The sequence below is a fragment of the Anopheles stephensi genome, chromosome 2, assembly GCF_013141755.1.
Source record: "Anopheles stephensi strain Indian chromosome 2, UCI_ANSTEP_V1.0, whole genome shotgun sequence".
Taxonomy (NCBI): Eukaryota; Metazoa; Arthropoda; class Insecta; order Diptera; family Culicidae; genus Anopheles; species Anopheles stephensi.
This window is the reverse complement of record NC_050202.1, coordinates 81,250,528-81,264,376: the sequence shown is the minus strand read 5'-3', so window position 1 is coordinate 81,264,376 and position 13,849 is coordinate 81,250,528. Positions and strand designations below refer to the sequence as shown.

Here is a 13,849-nt window from a genome sequence, read left to right as displayed (position 1 = left end):
TTATTTTGCTGTTGTTTAAATCAGTCACAAATCTACAAGTTATTCTTCAAAAAGTGTCTTCCTTATTTATATTTTAATTTCAATTAAACTAAATTATTATCCTTATATTACAACTCCTAGGTAATATTAAGTCACCCCTTTTCTCCTCTAACTCTCTAGGAGTGTTTGTCTAGCCGACCAACTCATGATCTATGTTTACCTTTCTGCCCACGGCATCCCATATGTGCGCAACGTAAAGCCGAAACCCACACCAAGCACCCGCTGGACGCAACCGCGAGCTTTCGATGTGTGCGTGCTTGTGAAAGACCTCCGGCACGATCGCGCTTGGAGCCACCCGAACCAACATGGCGTCCCGAGGAGGGTTAGTTGTAGTTTCGCTTCGCTGCCAGCAAGCCGCAGTAGCAGCAGCAGCAGCAGCAGCAGCATCAAACGTACAGCGCGTGGATTATCCGTCAACGTGAGTTCTGCTAAAGGCATTTCCGATTGCCCAGTGCGGAGGGTGGTGATGAGAGTGGTTGTGAACGGAAATCGGAAACACTTCTTCTCTTCTATCAGCGAGGAAAAAGCGCTTGAAAGTACTTCCCTTCGGATGGATCTTTTTTTGTTGTTGTTAATCAAAGTGAAGAAGCTTCCTTCAGGTGTGAAACAAGCATTCCGACCGACCGCTAACTGATGCTACGTCAAAGTGTGTGTGTGTGTGTGCGGTTTTGTGTGTATGTGTGTGCGTTGATGTGGGTGTTTAAATTAAAATCGAACAAAAAAACCCCGTCCCGTGTTTGTGTTGATTAAAATGCAAAACTGTTGCGATTGCGATTAGGACACTAAAACGAGATCGCGACATTTTTGAAGGTTGCAGAGGTCACCCGGCCCATTGTTTCACTTTTGTGTGTACTGCCGCGTGTTGTTTCCGCCAACACAGAAAACGGTGTTTCAGTGCCAGTTTTCGATTCATTCGTTCGTTTGGAAGCTTTTTTGTTGTCGAACTGCTTTACTACTGTTGATGGTGTTTTTATTTTGTTACGACAGTGTGAGTGTGCGGACATTAGAATATTCTATGATTCATTTGCTACAGCTGGTGGAAAAGCGTTGCCGTTGCACAATTGCACAACCGTTGCGGGCGGATGGGTGCATCGCTTAGCTTTCGCAACGCTTCATTCTTCTTCATTTCGTTCTAGCCGTTCGCACACACACACATACACGCATGGGCCCTTTTTGTTGGACGCGCTTTTAGCACTGGGAGGCTTACTTCTCTCTCACTCGCGGTTAAGAACATTTGACTCATTTTGAAGTGGTTTCAAAAACTTATCACAAGAAAATCGATCTTCCACAATTGACGATCCTCTGAAGGCGATGAGATCACTTAAACAATTCAGCATCTTCCGTTGACCCGATCAGTGGTACACACATGTGTGTGTGAGAGTGAAAGAGCGACATCTTTCGCGATCATCACCCGAGGGTATTCGTCGTTCTTGCCTCCACACAAAGACAGGTTCTTGTACAGGCGACAGTAAGAAGAAAGATTTCAACGCGGGTAAAACGACAACGAACGAAGGATAGAATTAAAGGCTCGATCGTTGCTTAGACCGCGAAAGAATACTTTTAACCGGGTCGGTGTTATATAGCAGCGAGGAAATTCCTGTCCTAAGCTTGTTTGCCGCTCGGAACGAACAGGTTTCGTGAGCAGGTTAGATGTAGGTAAATCTGTTAGGTTGTTAAACGAAGAAAAAATCAGGTGTGAAAATCGAAACTCTTTTGCCAAAAAAAAAAAAACGAGAAGGAAGAAGATAAAGCTACCCGACGGCTGAGAATGTAAAACAGTTAACCTCGTTTCGGTGTGAAAAAGTGATCACGGTCAGCTCTGCTTTTTTGTTCAAAACCCTTCTTTGTGGTGGTTGAGACGGGAAAGAAAACTACCGACAACCGAAATAAAAACCCCGTCCACCGACAGTGACCGAAAATTCCTCCCGGCTGACCGTGAAACAGTGTCAAGAGTGAAACCCAGCCTCGCGCCGGGCGTCGGGTCAGCCCCTGTGCGATCATCAATTTCAACCGCCCGAAGATCTGCCGGCGACTGAGATTCCCATTGGCACAACCGTATTAATGTGGTCCAGTTTAGGCATTCCGTTGACGTTCGGTGGGGGTTTTGTTTTAACGCTTCTCTTGCATTCGTTTCGCTTCATAGTGCTATCCTAGATGTCGACCATGTGAACCCGCCCGGTGTGCGCGGAACGGAGTTTTAAGAAAGTGAAAGAAGAATTTTGAATAACGCAAATTAAATAAGTTTTAGTGGAGGAAAAAAATACAAGGTGAAAAACAAACAAAGAAGTGTTTGAACGGAAAATCTTACTAAATCTCAAACGGAACTGAGTGAGTAGCTGGATTTGGAGCGATCAAGAAGACGAGCTTCAACCGGGCTGAAGACGATAGCAAGGCCGCTTTGAGGATATAATTTTATTTTGGGTAGAAAAGGTAAGTGAAATTAATGATCGATTATTACATTATTATGAAAATTTGGCTTAAGGTGACGATAACGATGCTTTTCCTTTCTGCGTAACCAACCAAGACAGCAACAAACATGAAATCATTTAACGGGATGGGTTTAATTAATAAAATGCAAATGCAAAATCAAAAGCCGAAAACAAAGCTTTGTCGCTGTTACCCCATCGGAATAGCTTAACTGTTAGCGCCCCGTGGAGGTCAAGCCGCGAGTCTACCTAAAGTTGACGAATCAAAATGCCATGGAAGTAACGCAAGGTTTTAAAATTTTCGGTAAAGATGCGTGTTTGGCGGGTTTACTTTGCTCGTTTGAATGTCTTCCCTCAAGCGCGGGTATTGAGCTTGAGATGTACGAAGCGGGATGTACGATGAAAGGAAATGGTGCATCAGCTTTTCCGGCCAGCACCAACCCTCAACCCCTTCCTCCTATCGCCTCGCAGTGGAAACCGAAAAGCCGGCCGTCCATGAATTATGGATGAACCTGAAAGCAACTGAACCACGTCCGTGGCGTAGCTTTTCTTGACAGTTCAACCTCACTCCCACCCCTCTATCCACTGGGTGCCAAACGACCGCCCCCCTCTCGGTGGCTTACTTGACGCTACGCTCCGCATTCCACGTGACGTTGAACTTGGGGCCCCGGGAGATGATCGCGTCGCCGTCCGCGCACGTCTTTGAAGATGAAATGCGTTGCGGTTGCGTTTATGGCCAAAACCGATTTCCCGCCGTCCCTTCTTTCGCCATACACCACAAACTCACGTACGTACGTGTGTGTGTGTGCCCTTTTGTTGCTTTACAAGTTTTGGTTTCATTTGTTCAAACGAACTTTGGCATCGTATAAAACGCTATCGTCACACGAGAGACAAAAAGGCCCGAAGCCTCAATGAGGTCAACCGAACGGCAGCGGGCCAAGAAATCGGTGCGCACCGGTGCGTGCTCACGCGCAGTGTTAGTTTTACAAGAACGTGTAAGCTATTAGGAGAAAAACATTAAGAAAAACCATTACCAAATGCACAATCGTACGGTGTACGGTTGCTGCGGAAAATGTTATCACAAACATCAGGGCAAGGTTGTCCTGTCTCGGCTGCACAAAACCGTTGTGTTTTGGTGTGTTTTGTTGGGGAGTCTTAAACTATATTGTACGCACCCTTTTTTACAAGCGCAATGCAACGATACGATGCAGCCGCGAGCCCTTTACAACCTTGGGGTGGCGCCCTTAGCCCCCTCGGTTCGTTTAATCGTTCAATAAACCCACTCATCCGACGACCAGAGGGCAATTCTCGGTGCATCATGGTCGATTAAGGTTGCATACACCTGATTGATACACACCGGCAATTTGGGAGCTGCTGGGATGTAATGCTGGCATTCCGCGGCAGGTCGTTAGAAGGGCAATAACTATAAAACATAATGGTCATAACATTGGAAATTAAAATTGCATTCCACGATCGATTGCTGCGAAGGGTGAAACGTCCCGCTTAAGGCGCACGCTTGCCTCAGCCTGAGGTCTGGGTTTTTGCTTCAGTTTTCTAAGATTTTCACGGGCTCACCAGTGTGACCTTGGTGAGCTCGGGAAGCGGGAAAGTAGCAAAACAATGCGTGCCGCGCACGGGGTAAACAATACCGCGCGGACCTTCGGAATGCATTAAATTTGGGAAACTGTTCCCAAACGACGCTTTGGAATTTAGCAACAATCGTGGAGGAAGTGTTGGTTGCTTCCATGAGGAAGTGGAAAACGAGGTTACTATTTAATGTTCACTTCCGAGAGGAAGAAGATAGCCTCGGATGTTTAATATCAGTAACGCCAAAATTGAGTGTCAATAGAAAAATGAAATTTTTAGTTCAATTTCTTCCTTATAGCAAAGTTAGGTTAACTAGTTGATTAATGTTGACAGCTCTTAATTGTCCTAAGACCTTTTTTGGTTGAAAATTTGGTTTTGTTATTATTTTGTTTCGAAGTCTACGCCATAAATACTCGATACCGCTCACGGTCATTTCAACGAATGCACTCTCTGTGGACTTGGATAGTCTAGACAAGACTTTACGGGCTCCGGTCGTCCGGTACTATTTTAAGGACATGACCAGCGCACAGGAACCAGGCAAGTCTAGTTCGCGGTGCAAAATGTTGAGATCACCGGACAGCTCATAATGCTCGTCATGGCTGCTCAGTCATTATTGTTGCACACATGCGGGACTAAAGATCATTCTGAGCATGATCCTTCACGGACGCAGTTAAGAGGGTTTAGAGAGATAGAAAGCTGGATGGATTAGATAGAGAAGCCAGGCTCAAGGATGAAGCCTAATTACGGCCCATGAAGCTTTCAGCAACCACCCAACTATTTGTATGTGAAATCAGCTTAATACATTCCGTAGGTTGTCTGCCCTTCTTGTGAGTAGCTATTGAAACCAACATCAAGGCGTGCATAGAAACTCCCCAACTAGGCTAATATTAATCAACGCCACGATGACGGCGATCACAATGTGCGAATTATTTTTTTGGAAAAATTCTATTAAACTGCGACACGATTCATGCAAATTCCTCACGCCACTTTACCACACGCAGTTGGGCGCATGTTTTATTCAACATTCCCAACACCAAACGTGCCCATGTGCAATCCGATCCTTCGGGTGACGTGCGTAGCATCGCCAAAAAGGCTACGCACCCCCAGGGCACAATCCACAAATTTCTCTTTTGTACTCAAAAAACTTACTCTCAAACCCACAAAAGCTCGCCACCAACTTGTTGCGGTGCCCGGTCGAAAACGAGCAGCATGATCTACAGCACCGATTCCGTGCTTTGGGCATGACCGTGCCCGAACACTTTTGTACCGGACATGGTGGTATGTGCGCGAAATTGGCAAAAAGGTAGAAGAGCAGCAAACCAAAAAGACGCACAATCAACCAGCACGGAAAACCACCTAACCCCATTTCTACGGCCGATCAGCGAGGAACCCAGCACACACACACAATCCCGATGAGCCCGAACGGTCCCATGAAGTGGAGATTACGCTACAGCCGTGCCACTACCGGAACACTTGGCGGTTTTCTTTTCTTCCCTCACCCTCTCCCCCCCAGTTTGTCCAGCTGTGTGGCTGTGTGTTTGCGAGTTGTTTTGGTTAGAAATTATGTACGCGAACGTTTGGTGCAAATTTGTTTGGTTCGCTTTTTCTTCGGCCCACGGTAAGGCTGCTTCTCACACCCAAGCGAAAGCCCGGAAATGGAAGATGATCGATCGATTTTCCAGCCGGTACGCAAAGCGATCGGAGATGCGATGCACGGATACGCTAATGCAAATTGCAACGGGGCAATGTGGTGATGGCGTGATTCGACGTCAGCGAGCCTCACTCGTAAATCGATTCGAACGATGGCCGCGCTCAAACCTCCATCCGACGTGCAAGAGATGGGGTGGATGATGAGGGTGCTGTGTGCCTCATCATAAGCCCCATCGGCATCAGCACGGTGGGTATCATCCACGGGTCCTCCGAAGTAGTGCATGTAAAATTGGGTAAATTGAAATATTACTTAATTGTTTATTTGTTTACGCACCCCGCGTCAGTGTGTGTCTGTATCGAATGTATTGTGTGTGTGGGGCGTTAAACCTCAAACACGTTGTGGCGATTGGGGTGAAAAGAAAGCCTCTCTCAATTTAATCTTCTACTTAATTTGGGTAAAAGCTAGCCTCTGCTTCCCTTCCTTCATACGGGGGAATGTTGTTGCTGCAAGTGAAACCACACATTATTTGCAGACAACCTCCACCCCCCCCCCCCCCGCCCCCCAAAAGAAACCTCCCCGAAAATCGATCATCTGATCACGCACGTACGCTGTTTTTCGTGTTAAGTTGGGAATTTGATGTTTCCGATACGAACAACAAAAAGAAAAGCAGGAAAACCACCCGGAAGAGTTCCCAATTGTTGCTGGATTTGCTTCTGGGGAGCGTCTTCTTGCAGAACCGTTACCGGTGATGCGCTTTTGGCCACACAATTATTTGCGTTTTTATTTGTGCTGTGGCTATGGTGAAGAAACTGGGCCACCAACTGGGCAGCTTTGGGGGTTGTGTTCTACTGTGGGTAATTGTGTGTGTGTGTGTGTGTGTGTGTGTGGAGCATTGGCGGACGTTATCTGACGGGTGCTGTGCGGTAGGCTAAATGATGATGAGGGTTCGATGAGCTCAATATGAACGTGACGATGATGCGGGTGCTGCACAGTCGTGCGCGATCGTTCGCGCCTTGTTCCGTACGAACTGGGGCTGCCAGGTGTGGATTCTAGTTGATCCAATTTCGGGTTTTTGACTGACATCATTTCCACTAGTTTGGTGATTAAATAGAATGAAGAACTGCTCCCTCAAAAAGCCTGTGGAAAATTAGTCTAACGTTATAAGAGTACAGATCTCAAGATGAGGGGGTTTAAAATGAGTGGATGTAAAAAATCCATCAAGACTTCAAGTGTACGGGATTTCGATCGGTCTTGGACTGAGACACCTATCGCTCTAATGCTTATTCTTCGTTCTTAACATCAAAACCTGTTTGGTTTTAAGCCCAGATTTAGCTAGCTTGGTGGCTATAAGCATTCAAACGACCACGAAGAGCATTCAACACTTGCAGCATCTCCACCCCAAGAAGATTCGAACCCAGACAAAGATCGTTTAAAGGGAACCATGTCCAGTTCAATCTACATCTTTTATTCTCCCTTCTCTTTCTTATCGAAAAAATCCCCAAAGCCAAAATTGTCCCCTCCACGTTCGCGCTAGCATCCTCCCATTAGCATACCACAGCGAACAGCCCCTTAACGGTAACGTGAGTAAGGGTCAACGACTTGTCTGACTATTTTCGTCGGTGACTATTAAAATCCCCCTCCATGGGCGTTGCGTCTTGAAGAGATGGCTGGAACCCATTCTAGGCGGGGTTTCCACGCACAATCCAATCGGTCGATTAAAACACATTAATGTCTTTTCACCCTTTTTTCAAATTTACGCCCTTTCTACCTCTTAACCACCAGTACTCGGCAATGGGGGGGGGGGGGTCTTCTACCAAAGGAATGCCAAAAGCAATTAGCAACCGTCGCTGTATCATTTTTCTTCTCTCGCCCAACATTCATCTCATATCGATCGAATGTGGGGAAGAATAAGGGGAGGAAAGGGAAGAAAGAAGGGTTTACTTTCTTCTTTTCCCCCGCACGAGATGGCTCGGGAGGTAATTTCCTACCGAATGGAGGCCACGGATGGAGATAGCTCATCGAAAAACAATACGATCGATCGCGGCTGTCGTCTGGCTGCTGTTGAGGTTGGCTTTTATGGCTTATAAACTCTGTGTGAGTATGTGTGTGTGTGTGTATTTATGGCTGTTGTTGTAGTTTTTTGATGCCATTTTTCCATAAAATTTTACCCTTCTCTCTCTCCCCCCTATCTCTCTTTACCCGGAGCCCTTTGCGTCGGTGGAGCGCACTTGCGCCTTCCGTCTTAGCTACGAGCCACGGTTCGAAAGTGAAACTTCTCACATTCGCCTAGCGAAAGAGAGTGAAACTTTCCCCCCGAAACAACAGCAGCAGCAGCAACACAAAAAAAGTGTAATAAAGGGAGAAGTCCTCCCACATTCATACCTTTCCTCTCCCCGACTCGCACCAACCCGGGGTTGACGGAAACAGACATGATGAAGACACTTTCTGTTGTCTGGCGGTGGATGTCGTCGCATAAAACACGGCACCATACATCAGTGGCGGTGGCATGCAGGTATGCAGGTTGATGCACGATGCACGATTGCTTTCGTGCGGCACTGCACCACAAACAAGCGCATTCGATTGTTCTTTCCACAAACACACGTGGCTGTGGAAAAAAACGAAAGACTCATGCGGCCCAAGCGACGAACCTCCTCGCATTAGAGTCACACAAGCCGCTTCGATAGAAAGAGGTGCTTATGCTCGTTTCGTACTAATATATTGCATCGGGAAGTATTTGCCGGTGTCGTAGGGGGGGGGGGGAGGGGGGGGGGGGGGTAACAGTGCCCGGCCGGCTGGCTGGCTGGCTGGCGTCGTTGTCGCCCGGAACGTGGATGATAAATGGATGTCAGCTCGCGAATGGAATGGACGCTTTGCGTGTACCGGCTTTTCACTGCCTTCTCTGTGGCTCTGTGGCAGCCAATTGAACCTGTTTCGAGGACGCTCTCCGAACGAGCGCCTCGGGGCAAGCAGTAGAACAGTACGCCGATAATAATAACGGCCGACCATCGGAGCTTCGATGTGGCATCGGGGGAAAGATTTTGTAGCAAGTGGCCACAGACGATGATGGTGATGATGATGATGATGAGATTTGCTGTTTAAGCGGGGGGAAAACTTTGACCTCAAATTTGGATGAAGATTTCGGGCACTAGCTTACAAAAACCGCGGAGCGCTATCAAAAGAAAGTTGGTCAACGGTACCGTGCGTTGCGTGAAGGCTATTCTCGGTCAATCTCGGAAGAATAGTGCATTACGGGCTGCTGTGCCTGGTGCAGATAAGAAATTTAAATGTAAGATGATGCTTTTCTTTTTTTTTTTTTGTCGAGAAAACATAATGGAGTGATAATGTAATTTATGAGAATGAATACAATGATGCATTTGTGGTTGGTGATAACTTGATATCGCTAACATGAAATTATTTCAGATTTTTCAATGCAATGAATTCGTGCTCAGCAAAAGAGTTTACTATACGAATCAATTACGATCGTCAGAAAAAAAAGGCTGTAGCTGACCTTATTTTCCCCGTGATACAGTTACCGATTGTGATACGATCGGTGCCATCATCGCCGCTTTCTGTTACATCAGAACGAGCTCTGCCTTCCCGTGCGCCTGACGCGTGAAGACTTTTACAAACTCCTGATCCGTATCACTGCCACCGTACATGCTGGTACGGTTTTCGGTCGTCCGTTTCCAACAATTGAAACCGTCGTGTAACATCATCCATCACGCATTAAACTAACCTTACCACCAACACGCTCACCATGCTCACCTGCTGGTCAGCTGTCATTGTCTTCCGAATGGTAGCCTGTTTTTGTTGTTGGGGAAATGGAGCTCAAATTAAAGTTAAGGAATGAGGATAAAAAAAAGTGACGATACTAATTTCTTACACGGCGCTACCACACGGAAACAGGGCCCCTTAGTAGAGCGAATCAAATTGGACACCCGTGCGTGTGATGCGTGATGTAAAGGCGGCACTTACAGAACGCACTGTAGGAGACTGCTGCTGGTAGGGCGTCAACCGGCCGGGTTCCGGTACCCAGAGTTCATCAGCAAGAAATTGCTAATTGTTCGCTTTCGGCTTTAAGCTACTGTTTCTTCACATGTGCCACCTCGCACCTCCAGATTTGAATTAATTCCTCACAACACTAACCAAACTGTTACGGTCTTTGCTCCACGGGCCTAACAAGCCCGCTGGATGGCTGATTTACGTGTAAAATAAAAACCAATTCGATCCCGGCTTCTCGCTCGCAATAGGATGAAGACTTTCCCTCCGGGTTCGAGCTCATTTGCTATCTCGGTGACAAATACGAATGACTTGTGCGACACGAAACAACGAACCCCAAAAATCGAAAGACCTCCTCCCGGCGGTCACAGGGAGGCACAAATTGTAGCAAATAAACAAATGTCACGAAAGCGATAAAACACTCCTTCACACACACAGACGGCTTTATAGAGGAGTAAAAACTTTCTTTCACTTTCGACATATGTTGACCGCGACCGCTAGTCATCACATGTCGCGTGTTTATTTGCATAGGACAAGTGGTTGTATTTATACATCCATCGACCACCAGCCTATCCACGGCGTCGAAAGTTGGGAATGCATAAACGCATGCCCAGCTTCAGCTGAGAGCGGCAAGCAAACAACAGCAAGCTTCTTCGCATCTCCATCACTGTGTCGGCCGGTGATCAACTCGACCGGTCACTCAACTTTCCCTACGCAATCCGTCCTCATCGTCGACCCTTGGGAATGAGATGGTCCGAAAACAGGCAAACGATGTGAAGGCGGTGGCCGCGACCGTGTGGCCCAACCCGTGCGGAACCGGTTCGCGGGAATAAATCTCGCCAGCCTTTTTAGACACGATTCGGTCCGAAAATCGAAATCGATTCCCCGTGGTTCCCCTTAGGCACCAGAGGAATGTCCGGCGGTATGCAAAGTCGGGAAGGCCACGGTGGTTAGTTGAATGCACCGCGTGCGAATACTCTTTCGAGAGGATTTCTCCCATAGCTTACACCGAAAATACCACACGAAGCAGCATCCCCACTTGAGCCGGGTGCCCGTTCTGGGCGAGGTGATCGTACCGTAAAGGGCTCGCGGCTCAAGTGGCTCTCGTACGTTTGATAATAATATTTATCTTTAGAGCGAAGGCATTCCTTTCCATTCACGGCCAGTGAGAGCGATCGTCAAATTGAACGTTTATCAGCTGTCGTGTGTTTTGTTCTTTCCGTGTTAAGAACTTCAGTAAAAGGTTCTTCTCAAGCCGTTGCTTTCTATTGCCCATCGGTGCCAAAATTCTCTCACGCAGCTTCCACACACACACACGCCTTTCAGACACTTTAGGCTAATTTTGATAGGATGCTCGTTTCGTTCGGAATGAGTTGCTAATGCTGCGTACAGTTACATTCCCCCGCACTGGACGCTTTAAATCCCATCGCGTAATGATGCTTAAACGCACTTGCAAAGCACCGTACAGGCCGCGGGAGAAAGGTAGAATTAGAATAAAGACATAACAAGCACGGAGCAGAGGAAAAACCGGCTCGAAATAGAGGCTCTTCATGCAAAAAAAAGAGAAGAGAATCTCTCACAATTAGTTGAAACGTTAGCTAGGCTGAAGTGATCGCTGGTAAATTGATTGTGAAGTGTGAGTATCGAATGATTTAAATGAGTGGTAAGAGAGGAACCTTTTTTTTAGGGAAAATATAACTGATTTTTGCTTGCTGTTTATTCACTTTTTTAGAGATTTTTTAATAATCTATTTACTAAGATAAAAGCCTCTTCGTTTAATCAAGTTGCTCATAATTTGTTAAATAATTTATGTTATTTTTCAAATATTTAATAAAACCATTTCCACTGCACAAAATTCACACACTCTACTGGCTTTTGCTGACAGTAGAAAAACAAGCGCCATACAGCCATCTCTCCACTACCCCCACGATCACACCACCGAAGCGCGGAGGGCAAGAATCTTGTGTGCTTGTGAGCAACGGGCGAAGAAGAAAAAAAAAACGTCCAAACCTAAGACGCCACCGCCACGGGAAAAGGTCAATGGCACACAGCCACACCCGCAACGTGAGCGAATCTTACGACGCGAGCATAAAGACGGCCACCGCGAAGACGTTCACGTGTGCCCGCGGAAACATCTTGCAACACACCGCTTAGCTCACAGCACGGCGTTCTTTAGGGAAGCGGTTGCGTTCGGTGCAAACCTAACCCAAGGTTACGAAAGCTGCCATTAAGTGAGATGGGTGGGCGTACGTAGGAACTCGCGGAAGATGAAAAGAGCACACACAGCTTAGGTCTCGCTGTAAAGGTGTGTATGTGTCTGGCTATGTAACTATCGGAGGGATGGTTCGAGACGGGACTCGCAAACTCCTTATAGAGAAGTTGCTGGAGTTTTTTTTTTTTGCTCCAGCTCTCGACGCTAGAACTGATGCTCGAACTTGAACCTGCCATGCCTGGACCAGCGTCCCAGCATCCCTCTACTCGTCATATCCCCCGGGCTCAAGCTGACGGGTGGCCCTGGTTGCCACGCGGTTTTGTTTACGGTTTGACAATTTTGACAGCTGTCGGGCCGATTCGAGCCACAAGGTAGATGCCGTACATGGAGACCGAGGGAGACCAGAAATTCAAATTGCGAAGCATTTCTCTTCTCCGTACTGCAACGCTTCTTATTTCACGTGTGCTCTGAAGGTGCTATTATTACTAGTACTATTCCAACCCGGGTTCTTATCGCCAGCCAGGAAAGTTCAGCGACTTTTTCTCTCTCCCCCATACCCCCCCCCACCCCCCCATAGTATGGTCGCTCCGACTCATCTCCAGCCACACGGATTTTTTGTCCATAGATTTTCCAAAACGTTCTGCACTCTACGTTTCGCGTCGAGTTTACGCAAGCAGACGGTACACGTTCTGGTGCCCGTTTCGTTCCATCCACTTCGCTACGGAGTCTCTGTGTGTGTGTGTGTGTTGGAAGTACGATGTTTGTTCGGGAAAATGGGGGGGGTCCGCTTTTCCATTGCCATTTTCTACCTGCATTCGTCGTCGTTGCCAGTGTGAGGTAACGATCGTTCGAGTAGTGTGGTGTGGCGACAAGCGCGATTCTGCCTACTGCCAGCTCGCAGAATTGACGCACAAAGAAGGGAGATTCTATTTACGGCAATCGGGATGGCATTGGCTCCTCTGTAAGGCGAGTGAGGCAAACATTTTCCTGTCGATCGGTTTCTACACGGCGTATGCAAAACTAAGTAGAAAAGCGTTCAAATATTGTTTGTTATCAGTTCCTAAACCTTAAACGAGCCACACATCCTACGTAGAAATTCTCTCCATCCGCTTGCCATAATTTGTGGCTGTTTAGCCATAAACGTCTAAATGTCCATTAACGGCTAAAGTATACGCGCCACTTCTACGTTGCCTAACGAAACGCTTCTAAACCCCGTAACTCCCGGATCTGGCCATTGTAACTCCCGATTCTTAGTTCCCGCCTTGAATCGTATCACCGTCCGTATGGGTTTTGGTTCGTTCCATGTGACGCTCCAGGTGTTTACAGTTACGTTTCGTCGGCTTATGCCCATACCGTGCACGGGCAAGCGAGAAGCGATGGTGGCATGTAACGTGATTGTGTAGCTTTTACGAGAACTCTTCACGAAGCGGTTCAAGAACAGCGGCCGAGCGTATGGAGAGATGACTCACGCAGAAAATCGTTCGCCCCGCGGTAGAGAAAGAACCAGGCGAAAGAGTTCTCTCGTGCTTTTAACAACCAATCTTGGTCGAATATTTTGCAAAACATCTGTCGAACCTTTCCGTTTGGTATGGCGCCAACCCGGTGACACGTCAAAGCTTTTTTTGTGTTCTTCTGTGTTTACGCGTGGTTCGTGAACAGCGCAGACCATCTGGGAAGCACTCGGCTAATGCGGCTCGGTACTGTCTCTCGCGCTCCGGAGCTTTGGAGCTAGCTTGCTTGCTCAACCCTGGAACAAACAACCGGTAATTTACGTCGAAATCACACAGCCGGCTGGCCAACTTACCGTGCTCTCGTTTCGGTTTCCCTTCTAGACGTCCAGTGGTTTGCGTGCCCGAAAGCATCGAAGCACGATTGAAACGTCCCTCGGCACGTTCATGACTACCCGCCGGGTCGTCACCGGGCTAATTTGTCTTG

General features: G+C 47.4%; 1 protein-coding gene across 1 annotated transcript in view; it reads left to right on the top strand.

Moving 5' to 3' along the window:
- Nucleotides 1-270: 270 nt before the first annotated feature.
- The window catches only part of LOC118505554 (ATP-binding cassette sub-family G member 5), a 35,573-nt gene continuing 21,994 nt past the window's right edge, over nt 271-13,849 (top strand). Inside the window, exons 1-2 of the mRNA XM_036041507.1 lie at nt 271-457; nt 2,183-2,469. The gene's annotated coding sequence lies outside the window, so the exon portion shown is untranslated. The remainder of the gene's footprint in view (nt 458-2,182; nt 2,470-13,849) is intronic.